Source organism: Galeopterus variegatus, unplaced genomic scaffold (genome assembly GCF_000696425.1).
Source record: "Galeopterus variegatus unplaced genomic scaffold, G_variegatus-3.0.2 Scaffold770, whole genome shotgun sequence".
Taxonomy (NCBI): domain Eukaryota; kingdom Metazoa; phylum Chordata; class Mammalia; order Dermoptera; family Cynocephalidae; genus Galeopterus; species Galeopterus variegatus.
In genome coordinates this window covers 395,655-408,928 of record NW_007726881.1, presented here as the reverse complement: position 1 = coordinate 408,928, position 13,274 = coordinate 395,655, and the positions used below count along the sequence as shown (strand labels likewise).

Here is a 13,274-nt window from a genome sequence, read left to right as displayed (position 1 = left end):
GTGCCAGCCTGGAAAAGCTGCAGGCACCAGGCTGCTCAATGGTTTGTACTTGGCGGAGCTGAAGGATCGAGGTTGCCCCACGTTTTAGGGGTCCAGGTGCCCAAGTGTGCTAAATATTTGCCCTGTTTGGGTATTGGATTAGTTTGGGGAATGTTTTTCCTTTCTATTCCTCCCTTCTTGAATGGGAATGTGTACACAATGTCTGTCCCACTGTATCTTGCAAGTAGATTGTGGAGCCAAAGCTAATGTCTGGAATCCTGTCGACATTGACAATTGTAGCACTCTTATCCTATTTGTAACACCAATTGTCTAGCTACATGACCACGCTTGTTATCAGACTCTTTTACCTGCCAGTAATTCTGCTGACTGGGCCAACTGTGACACTAGGGCTGGGTATGGATCTCACAGAACCCTCAAGCACATTCACAGATTGGGTCAAAAACCCTTCATATGGCAGGCTGGGTCACCAGACACCACACATGCCAGGCTGGGTCACCAGACTCTTCATGCAGGTCTATGAGGTAGGTAGCTGGGCAAAAGGACCTTGGAGCCATAGGTTGGAAAGTGTGGTGCAAGCACTCACTTCTCTCCTCTCTCTCTCTCTCTCTCTCTCTCTCTTTAAGAACACAAGAATAGCAACAAAACTAAAAAGACACATTGGTGTGCATGCTCACTAACTCCATGCACACACACACAATTTGCTTACAAAGAAACTATTCTATTTTCCCAACAATCCACCCCTTCAGGGTCCTTGCCTTACAATCTATGCATTCAGAATCTTCTGTGATGTTCCCTTAGCGAGGATAAATGACCCTTGCGTTTACATATTACACATTCCATTCCAGTCCCAAAAGTCTTCAGCTTGTTGCAGCACCAACTCAAAAGTCCAAAGTCTCATCTGAGACTAAAAGCAAACTTCCTTTCAGCCATGAACCTGTAAAGAGTCAAAAACAAGTTCATCTACTTGCAAGATACAGTGGGACAGACATTGTGTACACATTCCCATTCAAGAAGGGAGGAATAGAAAGGAAAAACATTCCCCAAACTAATCCAATATCCAAACAGGGCAAACATTAAGCACACTTGGGCACCTGGACCCCTAAAACGTGGGGCAACCTCGATCCTACAGCTCCGCCAAGTACAAACCATTGAGCAGCCTGGTGCCTGCAGCTTTTCCAGGCTGGCACCACACTTTGCCAGCAGCCCCATGGTTCTGGGCTCCTGGCAGTAGTCCTGCCATCCTGGCTCCACTAGACATTTCCTCAGTGGGGGTTCTCTGTGGGGGTTCTGACCCCACCTTTCCTGCTCCACATTGCTCCATAGATGACCTCTGCAGCAGCTCCACCCCTGCAGCAGCTCTCCGCTTGAGTCCTCCAACTTTTTCATGTATCTTCCGAAATTTAGATGGAGGCTGCCACACCTCCACTGCTCTCACATACTGCTGGCCTGCAAATTTAACACAACGTGAATGCCACCAAGGTTTTCAGCTTTTGATCATTGGAGGTGCTGAGGCGGGATTGCACCAGCCAGAGCAGCTAGAACACCAGGAGCAGTTTGCTGAGGTCAGCAGTACCCCAGATCTGTCCTCCAGGACAACTCAGTTCTCCTAGGATGGGAGGGGTGCTCTCCCAAACTTCTCAAATGCCCTCAGGGCCTGTGATGGGTGTGGCACCCATCCAAACTACTCAAATGCGTTTAGGGCTTTTTTCCCCATTGTCTTGGCTGCCTCACCTCCTTGGCTCAGTCACCTTGGCTGCTAACTGTCTTTAGCAAACAGTTTATCTGCTTCACCGTTGCATTTTTCTCCTGCATTCCGCTTCTCTACCTCATGGCCAGGCTGCAAATTTTCCAAATCTTTATGCTCTGCTTCCCTTTACATTCTGGCTTTTGAATTGCTTCAATCAGCTCGGCTTACAACAGCTACTCACTCAGTCTCAGGCAGGTTAGCAGTGTTTGCCCACACAGTTCAAACAGCTGCATTCTCCCAATCCATCAAGAAGTGGCTGTCCTGCCCCTGTGCATATCTGCGGCTATTCTGAGGCCACTGCCTCAGAGACAGACACGAAGTAATGGAGACTAACTTTTCTGCCTTTTCACCAGGTGAAAACATACTTGAAATTCTTCAGCAGCAGCCATCCTTGTCATCTGCCTGTCTGCATGTAGCACTCTTTTCTCAGGTTTTGCAGCACCCGGCTGGCCATCGGGTTTAAGTGGCACCCTCCAAGCCTTTTGCCTTCAGACAAATGCAACATTTGTTTACTATATCATCTCTAGAGCATGTTACACCATACACCCCTAGGTCTCAAAGCAGTAGCAGCCAGGAGCTCTCCCTGTTTCTGCTGCTTTACTGTCTCAATTTCTTGTGCACAACAGGTCATGCCTGGAGATGCATGGTTTCCCCAGCTCACCAATGGATTGGTCTTTCCTGGTTTGAGAGGCAGGAGTGGCCATTCACTGCATGCCATCCTCCAGGATAACCATCCTTGCTTCCAAGGATTCTGGTTTCTGCCACAAATCTTGATCAGTTTGCAGCATAGTGAGCAGCAGCCAGGCTCCAGTCAGCAGAAAAGTTGTCACTGGTCACCACATGCTCAAGGACAGCAACATTTCTCCCCGGATAACCATCCTTGCTTCCAAGGATTCTGGTTTCTGCCACAAATCTTGATCAGTTTGCAGCAGCCAGGCTCCAGTCAGCAGAAAAGTAGCCACTGGGCACCACATGCTCAAGGACAGCAACATTTCCGCCCTTCCCAAGGGGTTTTGCATTGTAGTACCTGTTCTATGCTGCCTTGCAGTACAGTGTGCAGCAATCAAATTCCAGTTAACAGGAAGGTGGCCATAAGGCTGAGCATGTTCACAAGTAGCCACGTTTCCTCCTTCTTCCAAGAACCTTTGGCTCCTGTACTTGCTCAGAATACTGCCACAGACTATGCCAATTGGCACACTACTGCTAAGGTAATGTCTGGAATCCTGTTGGCATAATTTTGGTGCTCTGCTGCAGTCTAGGGCTAATGTCTGGAATCCTGTAGACATCACCAATTATAGTGCTCTTAATCCTGTTCCTGACACCAGTTGTAAAGCTAGGCAACCACGCTAGTTGTCGGGCTCTTTTACCTGCTGGTAATCCTGTACCAACTGGGCTGATTGTGGAGCTAAGGCTGGGTCTGGAGCCTACAGACCCCTCAAGCCCATTCATTGACTGGGTCACAAAGCCTTCACATGCCAGGCTGGGTCCCCAGACGCCTCACATACCAGGCTGGTTCACCAGACCCCTCACTCACAGGTTTATGAGCTAGGTAACTGACCAAAAGGTCCTTGGAGCCATAGGTTGGAAAGCATGGCTGTGCTGGGTGGATGCCCAAGACAGACGCCCACCTGCCTGCTTCACTAACACTCCTCTCTTCTCTCTCTCTCTCTCTTTCTGAAGAACACCCGAATAGCAACAAAACTAAAAAGATAACATTGGCGTGTATGTGTATTAACTCCACACACACACACGCACACACACAATTTGTTTACAAAGAATGCTGAAGCACACCCAACTGGACCCAAGGTGAGGGCCCTGACAAATCTATTCTATTTTGGCAACAAATTTAAATTATCTCTTCCCTTTCATTCCTTCAGCCATTATCTCCATTCTCCACTTCGCAACTGAACTCCAAATTAACTTGTATGTCTCTCTACAGAAATTCATGTGCAAATACACACACACACATGCGTGCGCACACACACACACACACACACACAGGCACTTCTACAATGAAAGTTCAGAGTGTACTACCACCTTTGCAATTTTAATATTAGTAATACAAATATATTTTTATATCATAATATGTAGAAGTTCCTCATTCTTTTTTTTAAACTTGCATTTAGTCTGTTTTCTGATTATAACAGTTGATACATGTTGGTAAAAAAGATTGGAAAATAAAAAAAGATTTAGAAGAATATGAAAAAAAATACATTTTTCCTTGGCTCACTTCCAAGAGATAACTTCACATTTTTATATTAAGATATTATATTTTATTTACATGAATTTAACAGAATAAGAAAAAAAATGCGCATGAGAGGGTTTCTGAACTTCAAATGCTTTATTTTATTTCTAAAAATAGAATTATTTGATCCTCAAAGATTAATCTAAGGTTCAGAAAAAAGTTGAGAAGTTGGGGCCATTATTTTTACTTTAATTGTGTGTTTGTTAATGGCCATAGGTTTATTTCCATTAATAATATTTGGTCAATTGTCTCCTAAAAATCAGAGTGCCTAAACTGATGTTTAAACACCAACTTATATCTTCCGGAATTTTAAAAATTAACTAATTCAAGAAATACCCACCTAGCACTGTCTATATGGTTGGCACACTTTAGGAAATGGAGATGCAATAATTGTCAATGCAGGTCAACCCTTTGCCTCATAGGGCTTATATTTATTTTTCAAATAAGGATACATTTTCAGATATAAATTTGGATTTAGAAACAACATTAGGAAAAGGTTGATCTAAAGGCAAAATTTGTATAATTGACAACTGATTTTTTAAGGAAAAAAATACATCATGAGATAATTATTGTACTTAACACCTATTTATGTATTAAACAAAAATTACAAATCACATATGACTTCATACTCTCAATAGATCCCCCTCATCCCTGGCTCTCTTTTGGAATTTGTTTCTTTCTTCAGACTTTCCATTTTGATTTTTGTTTGTTTATTTGTTAAACAAAAGATGATATGTAGGGTTTTTTTGTTTTGTTTTGTTTTTAGCAACTGTGTAGTATAATCAGATTTCCAGGATTTTAATGACATAGTTTGTTTAATGGTAAATGATGCCTTCTTGAAGTCATATCCACTGGGCTTCCTAGACCTGCTATATGATTATTAGGCCATGATTATCTGACAGGACTTCAACTCTACTTTCTTTTTCTTGGATTTATATTTAATTTCGCTTTGGTTATTCTTAAGGACTCCTAAGGTGGTAAATTTTCTGGGACCTTATGTGTTCAAAAATGATTTTATTTTCCCTCAAACTGAAATGAGAATTTGATTGAGGATAGAGTTCTGGCTTTAAAATAATCTTCCATCATGGTGCAAGACAGAAATCCTAGGCCAATTAGGCATTTGCATCAGTCGGTATCACCTAAAGAAGCAGAATCAGTAGGAGATATGAATTTGTTACAGGTACTTGGCTTACACAATTGTTGCAACTGGTTAATCAGTCTCTGTAAGGTTGTTGTCTCTGCATTTGATGTTGAAGCTTGTAGTCTACAAGGCAGGCAGTCAGGAAGAGAATATCACAAGTAGGCTGGAGCCCACAAGCACTAGTTGGAACCACATGAGGATGAATTGAAACTAATATTCCTAATTGCTGTCTCTGACCTTGCTTACGAGGGTATCCTGAGGGAGCTAGGGCCTCTGTCAGAGTTAAACTCGTAATTTGGAATCCAAGAAGCTAAGGGAGGATGGAGGGGGAGGTAGAACAATTGTAGGTTTAGCTGCTTCTTCATGCCAAGTAAACAAGTCAGCAGATCAGCCACAATGTATATGAACTATACAGTGGTTGCTGCCTCTCTTCCCCATTTCCATCTTTAAGAATCTGCCTTGCACTCACTCCATCCTTATGTATGTAAGTAATAGAATTCTGGGAAATGTAGTTCAAACTAGCCAGGCTGACATGTTATAAAACTAGCATACTTATACTTTGGTAGGTAGCCTGTTTTTGTGCCTTCTCTTTTTCCCACTTTCTTCAAACTCTTAAAATTATTTTTTACCCTGGAATTCTAAAATTTTACAAGAATTTATCAGCATGTTTATCATCACCATAATCATCATTCTCACTGTAATTTATGTCATTTTATTATTGTTATAATAAGATATTTTGTTTTTATTTTAATTTTTGTTCCATACTTAATCGGCATAATTTTAAGACTTACTTGTCTCTTAGTGAAAAAGAATTATATTTTATTATTTTTATACTTTTCTTTCTACTCATTTTTCTGTGATCCATTAGACTGATATATCTTCTATATCTTTGTATTTACCCCTTATAACTTGATTTTTTCTTATTATCTCTTTTTCCCTTTGAATTTTTTTTTTTTATCCATACAACTTGGCGGAGCTGTAGGATCGAGGTTGCCCCACGTTTTAGGGGTCCAGGTGCCCAAGTGTGATTAATGTTTGCCCTGTTTGGATATTGGATTTGTTTGGGGAATGTTTTTCCTTTCTATTCCTCCCTTCTTGTAGGGTACAGAGTTGATTTTCAGTAATTGTGTAGAAAGTGGGGTGGTTAGATCAGGATAGTGAGCTTATTCATCATTACAATACACGATCATTCTTTGTGTCCATTGACCATTTCCTCATTAGCCCCCCTCCCTTTCCTCCTCCCCTCACCTTTTCCACCTCTAATTTTCTAAAAGTTCAACGTATTGCTGTGAATGTTGTTTCTTTCTTTATTTCTCTCTCTATTGTTCATTTGTTTGTTTATGGATTCATCTCCCAGTTATGAGTGAGAACATGTGGTATTTCTCTTTCTGTACCTGGGTTGTTTCACTTAGGATAATTTTTCCAGGCTCATCCATGTTGTTGCAAATAGTAGAATTTCATTCTTTATTATGGCTGAGTAGTATTCTATTGTGTACTTAGGTTAGTTCCATTGCCTAGCTATTGTAAATAGAGCTGCAGTAAACATGGGAGTGCAGATATCCCTTCAACCTGATGTTTTCCAATCCTCTGGATATATCCCCAGTACTGGGATTGCTGGATCATATGGAAGTTCTATCTGTAGTTGTTTAAGGAACCTCCATACTGTTCTCCATAATGGCTATACTAATTTTACAGCCCCACCAACAGTGCAGGAAAGTTCCTCTCTCTCCACATCCTCACCAGCATTTGTTATTCTCTGTCTTTTTTGTAATAGCCAGTCTGATTGGGATGAGGTGATATCTCAAAGTAGTTTTGATTTGCATTTCCCTGATGATTAATGATGTTGAGCATTTTTTCATATACCTGTTGGCCATTTGTATAACTTCCTTTGAGAAATTAACGTTCAGCTCCTTTGCCCATTTTTTAATTGGATTATTTGGTTTTATGCTGTAAAGTTGTCTGTGCTCTTTGTATATTCTGGATATTAGTCCCTTGTCAGATGCATATTTTGCAAATATTTTCTCCTATTCTGTAGGATGGCTTTTTACTCTATTGATTGTTTCCTTTGCTGTGCAGAAGATTTTTAGTTTGATATAATTCCATTTGTTTATTTTTTCTTTTGTTGCCTGGGCTTTTGGGGTGTTATTCATAAAGTCGTTACCCAGTCCTAAATCCTGGAACATTTCCCCTATGTTTTTTTCTAGAAGTTTTAAAGTGTCAGGTCTTATATTTAGGTCTCTAATCCATTTTGAGTTGATTTTAGTATATTGTGAAAGGTACAGATCAAATTTCATTCTTCAAATGGATATCCAGTTTTTCCAGCACCATTTATTGAAGAGGGAGTCTTTCCCCCAATGTATATTTTTGGTGCCTTTGTCAAAGATCAGTTGGCTGTTAATACGTGGGTTGATTTCTGAGTTATCTATTCTGTTCCATTGGTCCATGTGTCTGTTTTTATGTCAGTACCATGCTGTTTTTGTTACTACAGATTTATAATATAGTTTGAAGTCAGGAAATGAGTTAGTGCCTCCAGCTTCACTGTTTTTGCTCAAGATTGCTTTGGCTATTCAGGGTCTTTTGTTGTTCCATATGAGCGTTAGGATTGCTTTTTCTATTTCTCTGAAGAACGTCATTGGTATTTTGATGGGGATTACATTGAATATGTAGATGGCTTTGTTTTTATTTTATTGTGCAGACCTCTGATACAATTTTCAGCCATTTCTAACATTTTTAAAAAATTCTGGTAAATCTTTTTTATTTTCTGATTTTCTCTTTTTTAAAAAATAAAGGAAAGNATTAGAAATGCTTTAGAATGCTTTGGATAAATTGCAGCATTATTTATTGGAGTGTGGAAATGGGAATGTCAAATGCCAAATGTGAAACGTGTCCCTACAAATGCTGTCAGGCTTCAATTCCCGAGAAATCATACAGATATTTTCATGAAAGATGAAAAATGATGGTCATGCACCACTGATATCATTTTCTATTCTGTGTGTGATTTGGACACTGCTAGGCATAAATTGGATTTATGTTGCACAAGCATAAATTATATTCTTCTCAGAGTAAATTGCAGGATTAGCATTTATTTTAGGACTTATCATACCTGATTTTGTTGCCTTTGTCTGTCAGACAACTCCAGAAGCTGAACGGCAGGGGTGTCCCTCTCTGGAGACTCTTCCAGATGATAGGAGTCTTATGAGTTCACTCACCAGAGCTGCTACCACCTGACAGGAAGCAAGAATTCCTCTAGGAGGTAGCAATGCCAATAGGGCAGCCACTTCCTACCATACGAGCTCTTTATCAATCTCTCCAATGGTCTCATCTCATAAGTATGTGTGATGCACTATAGAAGGAAGAATTAGGGCCTCCAGTTACCCTTCCCTCCAGGTGTTCAGTTAAGCCCTTCCTGATGCTCCAGCCTGCCCCTAGAACACTGCAAGCATGAGCATCCACACACAACTTGTGCCTCAATTCCAGTGATGATGGCGAAGACTCTGCTCTATTTGAGCTCCAGGTGGAAGAGGTCTCCAGAAATAAAGGAGCAGGCATTTTCAAGCAGTGTGTGCTGATTTTTATTGGCTGTCAGCTTCCTGATAAGTTCTGTACCAGCCTATTTTCTGCATAGGCTTCTTTCATCAAAGAATAAGAGAACTCGTGGAAGCAATTCTATGCTTTCAAGTTTTGTAGGGGCTTTATAAGTGATGAAGTACCGTGACATACATATAACATGCCACATTTAAGAAGGCTTATGTTAGACTTTATTTAGAGTCATTACCAATAGTTGACATATTTGTATCATGTCCCTAAATTGCCCACTAGCACACATTAACATGTAGTTGTCAAGTCACAAGTATCAGACAAGCAACAATCTTTTTGCTTGCTTTATATATTTATATATATTTTTTTCTGGTTTCCAGAATACAATTTGCTTTTCTCATGATTGAAAAAATATTAATGTTTTTGAAAAATATCCCATTGTTACACAGAATTTGGTGAGAAAAATTAAAATAAAAATTACCTGAAATCTCACCAGTCTAAGAGAACTACTGTTTACTTCCATTTTAGTGAACAACCTCCCAAACATCTTTTTATACATATATACATAGAAACACACTTGCTTGTTTTCTTCCTAATGGCTTTCAGACATTTCTAAGAATCCTTCCATTACTGATGCAAAGCTACTGATCGTATAAATGCTCTATGTTGTGGTAACCAAATTCTTACTGAATGATATGGGTTGTTTCTCTACTAGAAACAGCTCTGAACTACAGCTTCGTCCACTTTTAACTTTAGGACCTATCTTTACAAATGGAATTGATGAGTCACAGAGCATGTATCTTTAAAATTTTTAGTAAATATTTCCAAATCAGCTTCTAGAAACACTGCATCCTTTTTCTTTCAGTTTGTAAGATAACTTTTATTTTTACTTCTGTTTTAGAAATAGACATTAATATTCAATATATATTTATATCTTAAAACATCATCAAATTTAATGAAAACAAGACGTTCAATGACACACTAGCAATAGAAGCTGCTTATTAATTACTAATCATTTTATGAAGTCAAATCTGTATAAAACTAAACACGTAAAAGTGTAAGTAGATTTAACCAAAGTTAATAAGTGACAGACATAATTATAAATAAATATCAGATTTTAAACGGGAATCTACAAAAGTTTTACTACCTAAGACTTTTCACTCAAAGAAAAGAAAATATGCAGTAATCCCAAACTTGCAGGATAGCAAGTTAATAGAAACATTTTCTCTTGGTGGTGGCCTGTCTAACCTCAGTAACATTTCTGGATGAAGCATAAAGTTACTACTGTACATTTTAAAAGGATTAGTCCAGTTGTGTTTTCTCTAATTTTAATTCCTCCTCTTCATTTACAGTATTGGCAAGAGTAGCATTATGTGGATTGTCTAGAACATCTTTGTTTAATCCATGTGACTCCTTTTGACCCTCATCAGTATTAATCTCTTGGACTACCGGTGCCCTGGGTGTGTTTATTAACATGTCATTTCCTAGGGTCTGACTATTACTCAGTAGCTTCGCCTGCCTTCTTTCCAAGGCCAGTTGTTTATTACTCTCAATTCTTTGACATCACTTTTCTCTTAGGTCCTACTTGACCCGGAAGCAAACTTCTCACTTTCAGATGAGTTTGTCAAAAAGGAATCTAATTAGGTAGCAGTTACATGATGGCCATTGTTTCCCTTACTTCATCATTATTGCTAACAAAAACCTTCATGTAAAATAAGGAGATTGAGTTGAATTCATTTGAAACAAGGTCTGAAGTTCCTTTTTTCCCCCCATGTATTCAGCTCTGTCAATAAAATGCTCCAACTGTAGCTTAGGGAACAACCTAAGGATGAATAATAATTTTATACTTGTATTTCTTTGATTGCTAGTATTTCTTAGTCAATTTTATTCCTTTTCAAATGTTGCCTCTCAAAATTGTCTATTTTTATACTCTCTGTCTTTTTGTCTTTCCCTGTAGTTATTTCCTATATTGTGGACATTAAGCCTTTATTTTGTCACATATTTTGCAAATATGTTCCCAATTTGATATTTATCTATTAACCTTGCTTATGGACTTATTTATGTGTTTTGTTTTTAAATTATTAGACAGGGATCAGGGCTTTATATACTAATTTTAAAAAATTTTCCAGCAGCATATCTATCAACTTTTACTTTTTGGCTTCCAATTGCAGAAGTCTCTCTATCTCAAGATTAGAAAAATGCCTAACTATACTTTCATCTTCTGTTACCTTTAAATTTTTAAATCTAATTATTGTATTGAGTTGGGATATATTTAGAAAAAATTTTAAGTACAGATAGAGTGTTTTGTTTTCCAAAGAGCAGGCAAGTTTTCCCCAACCACCCATGATGTGAAAAGCTATTTGTCATAATTTCTCATGTTAGGATCTCTTTCTGGACCCTATTTTCTTTTTATGATATAGGTTGATAATGTGATTTAACATGCAGTAAGACCATTTTTTCCAATTATATACTTATTTTCAGAATTTTATGTATTTATTCTTCCGAGTAAATTTGTGAATTCTTTATTAATTTTTTATTTTGACTTTTAAGTCTTGGTATTATGTGCATTCCATTGTCCTTGACATCATGTCAGAATTATTACTTGGGTAAAACGTATTAATTCAGCAGGATAAATCAGGTGGAAATATATTGACAATTATAGCAAAGAGGTATATATTATCACAGATCTATTAGAAGTTATAGTCTTTGCCTAGCCTGCATGTGTGGGGAAAAAAAAATTACCACAAATTGTAGCTTCAAATGAATCCTTAAAACTAAGGAGCTGTAGGACACAGTGAAGGTTAAATGATTTAACAGAATGCCACAGTCTTCATTTTTGCTCTAAAAATAATCTCTGACACTTAGCCAAGAAAAGTTCTTAGGAATTTGCTCCAGCAGTTTTTTTGATGGGTTAACTGCCCTCTCCCGCACCCCATTTTTCCCTATAATATTTTCCAAAGTATTGAAAGAAGTCCTAGGTTCATACAAGTGAATCATCTAAATAAAGACTAACTGCTGCGAAGAAATGGTGATCAAGTTCCTGTGAAATGATAACTTGGTTGGGTAGAGGACTGTGGCAAGAGAGTGAGCTAGTAAGAGAAGTAAGATTTATAATCATGGACTGTTATTAACATTGCATATATTTATTACTCCCAGCGGATAATTAAGGCTGTTTAATTCTCTAACTTGGCTGGTTCTGACATAATCTGTATTTCAAAAGTAAAAGTAAAACCATCATAGGGAGAAAACTGTAGAATTTAGGGTGCAAATTGAAATCATTTATAGATGTAATTCTTATTGACAGGACTCATAAAACTGATCCCTGAGTGCCACTGACAGTTTTTCCCAGGTGATGTTGATGTAAATTTTTTGTATGTCTTGACTTTTTTTCTGTTCTTTTATCTTTGTGGAATATTGATCAGTGTCATTTTTCTCAATAAAATAAAGCTATCCTACATATTAGTTTTCTGATCTAAAATTTTTATGTTTCCAAGACTTCTTTGAGCAATCAAGTCCTTTCAGATACTAAAATAGAATATTCTTTATGAACGCTAGGTGCTCAAATGGTAATTGATATTGTATAATGAAGCTATTTCTCGTAAACCTTTATAATGACATGGTATGACTATATTTTCTACAATTAGCTAACATTTAGGGGCACCTTATGAAATATGGTAACTAGACTATCTATTTTAGAGAATCAATTGATATCAAGGAAAAATAAAACAAACCATAACGATTCTAGAATATTCTAAGCAAATGTTCTTATAGTTTATCCACAGATATCTCCAGAGGAAAAAAAATACCAAATCTTTTAAAAATAAAACAATTTTACTAACACTTGGGCTCTGAAAAGTTTTGATGCTGGGTTAGATGCAATTATTCTCTGGTTGAGTCCTAAATTAGTCAGTATTAATTATGTAATATAGTTACATTGCATTTTTATCTTCTTTAAACTAACTTTATTAGTCAGGATTGTTTCCAATATAACTAATCTAACTTAAATTATTTAGATGTCTAATCTAACTCAAATTAGGCTACTTATACAAAGAGGGACCTTACTGTCTCACAAAATCTAGAGTCTATATTTTGCTTTAAGCCTGACTGAAACTTGGGACTGAAATGATGTCATCGGGGCCTGGGTTTCCTTCTTTGTCCTCCTTCCATATGTGCTGGCTTTATCCTCTGGCCATCCCCATGCGTGTCAAGGACCTCCTGTTTCAGGTTTAACAACCACAGGATAACGAAAACTGTTCCTTTTCAAAGTTTGCGGCAAAAGTCCAGGAATTAGACTTACTGTCCTGATTCAGGGTCATGTTCTTGAACTAACCACCATTACTCTCATTGGCCAGGCCTAAGTCTGGTACCCACTCCAGGAGGTGAAATGTGGGGACAGGTTTATCTCAAATTTATCTACTGAGCATGAGTACAGAGGTAGTCCCCTCCTGCCACCCCAAAAAGAAATCGAGCTACTGATTCAGAGGACACAAGGGAGTATACATTGGGCAACAGTAACTTTGGAAAGGCACATACTACATTATTCAAATTTCTCTACAGCAGAAACGGCATGGGATTTGGAATCTAATTATCTGAGTTTGAATTTT

At 38.1% G+C, this 13,274-nt stretch overlaps 1 protein-coding gene and 1 pseudogene across 1 annotated transcript in view; one reads left to right on the top strand and one right to left on the bottom strand.

The window, feature by feature from the left end:
• The window catches only part of LOC103590118 (thrombospondin type-1 domain-containing protein 7B-like), a 419,640-nt gene that overhangs the window by 90,170 nt on the left and 316,196 nt on the right, over positions 1 to 13,274 (top strand). The gene's annotated exons all lie outside the window — the stretch shown is intronic.
• Positions 9,880 to 13,274, bottom strand: part of LOC103590117 — a 62,606-nt pseudogene continuing 59,211 nt past the window's right edge.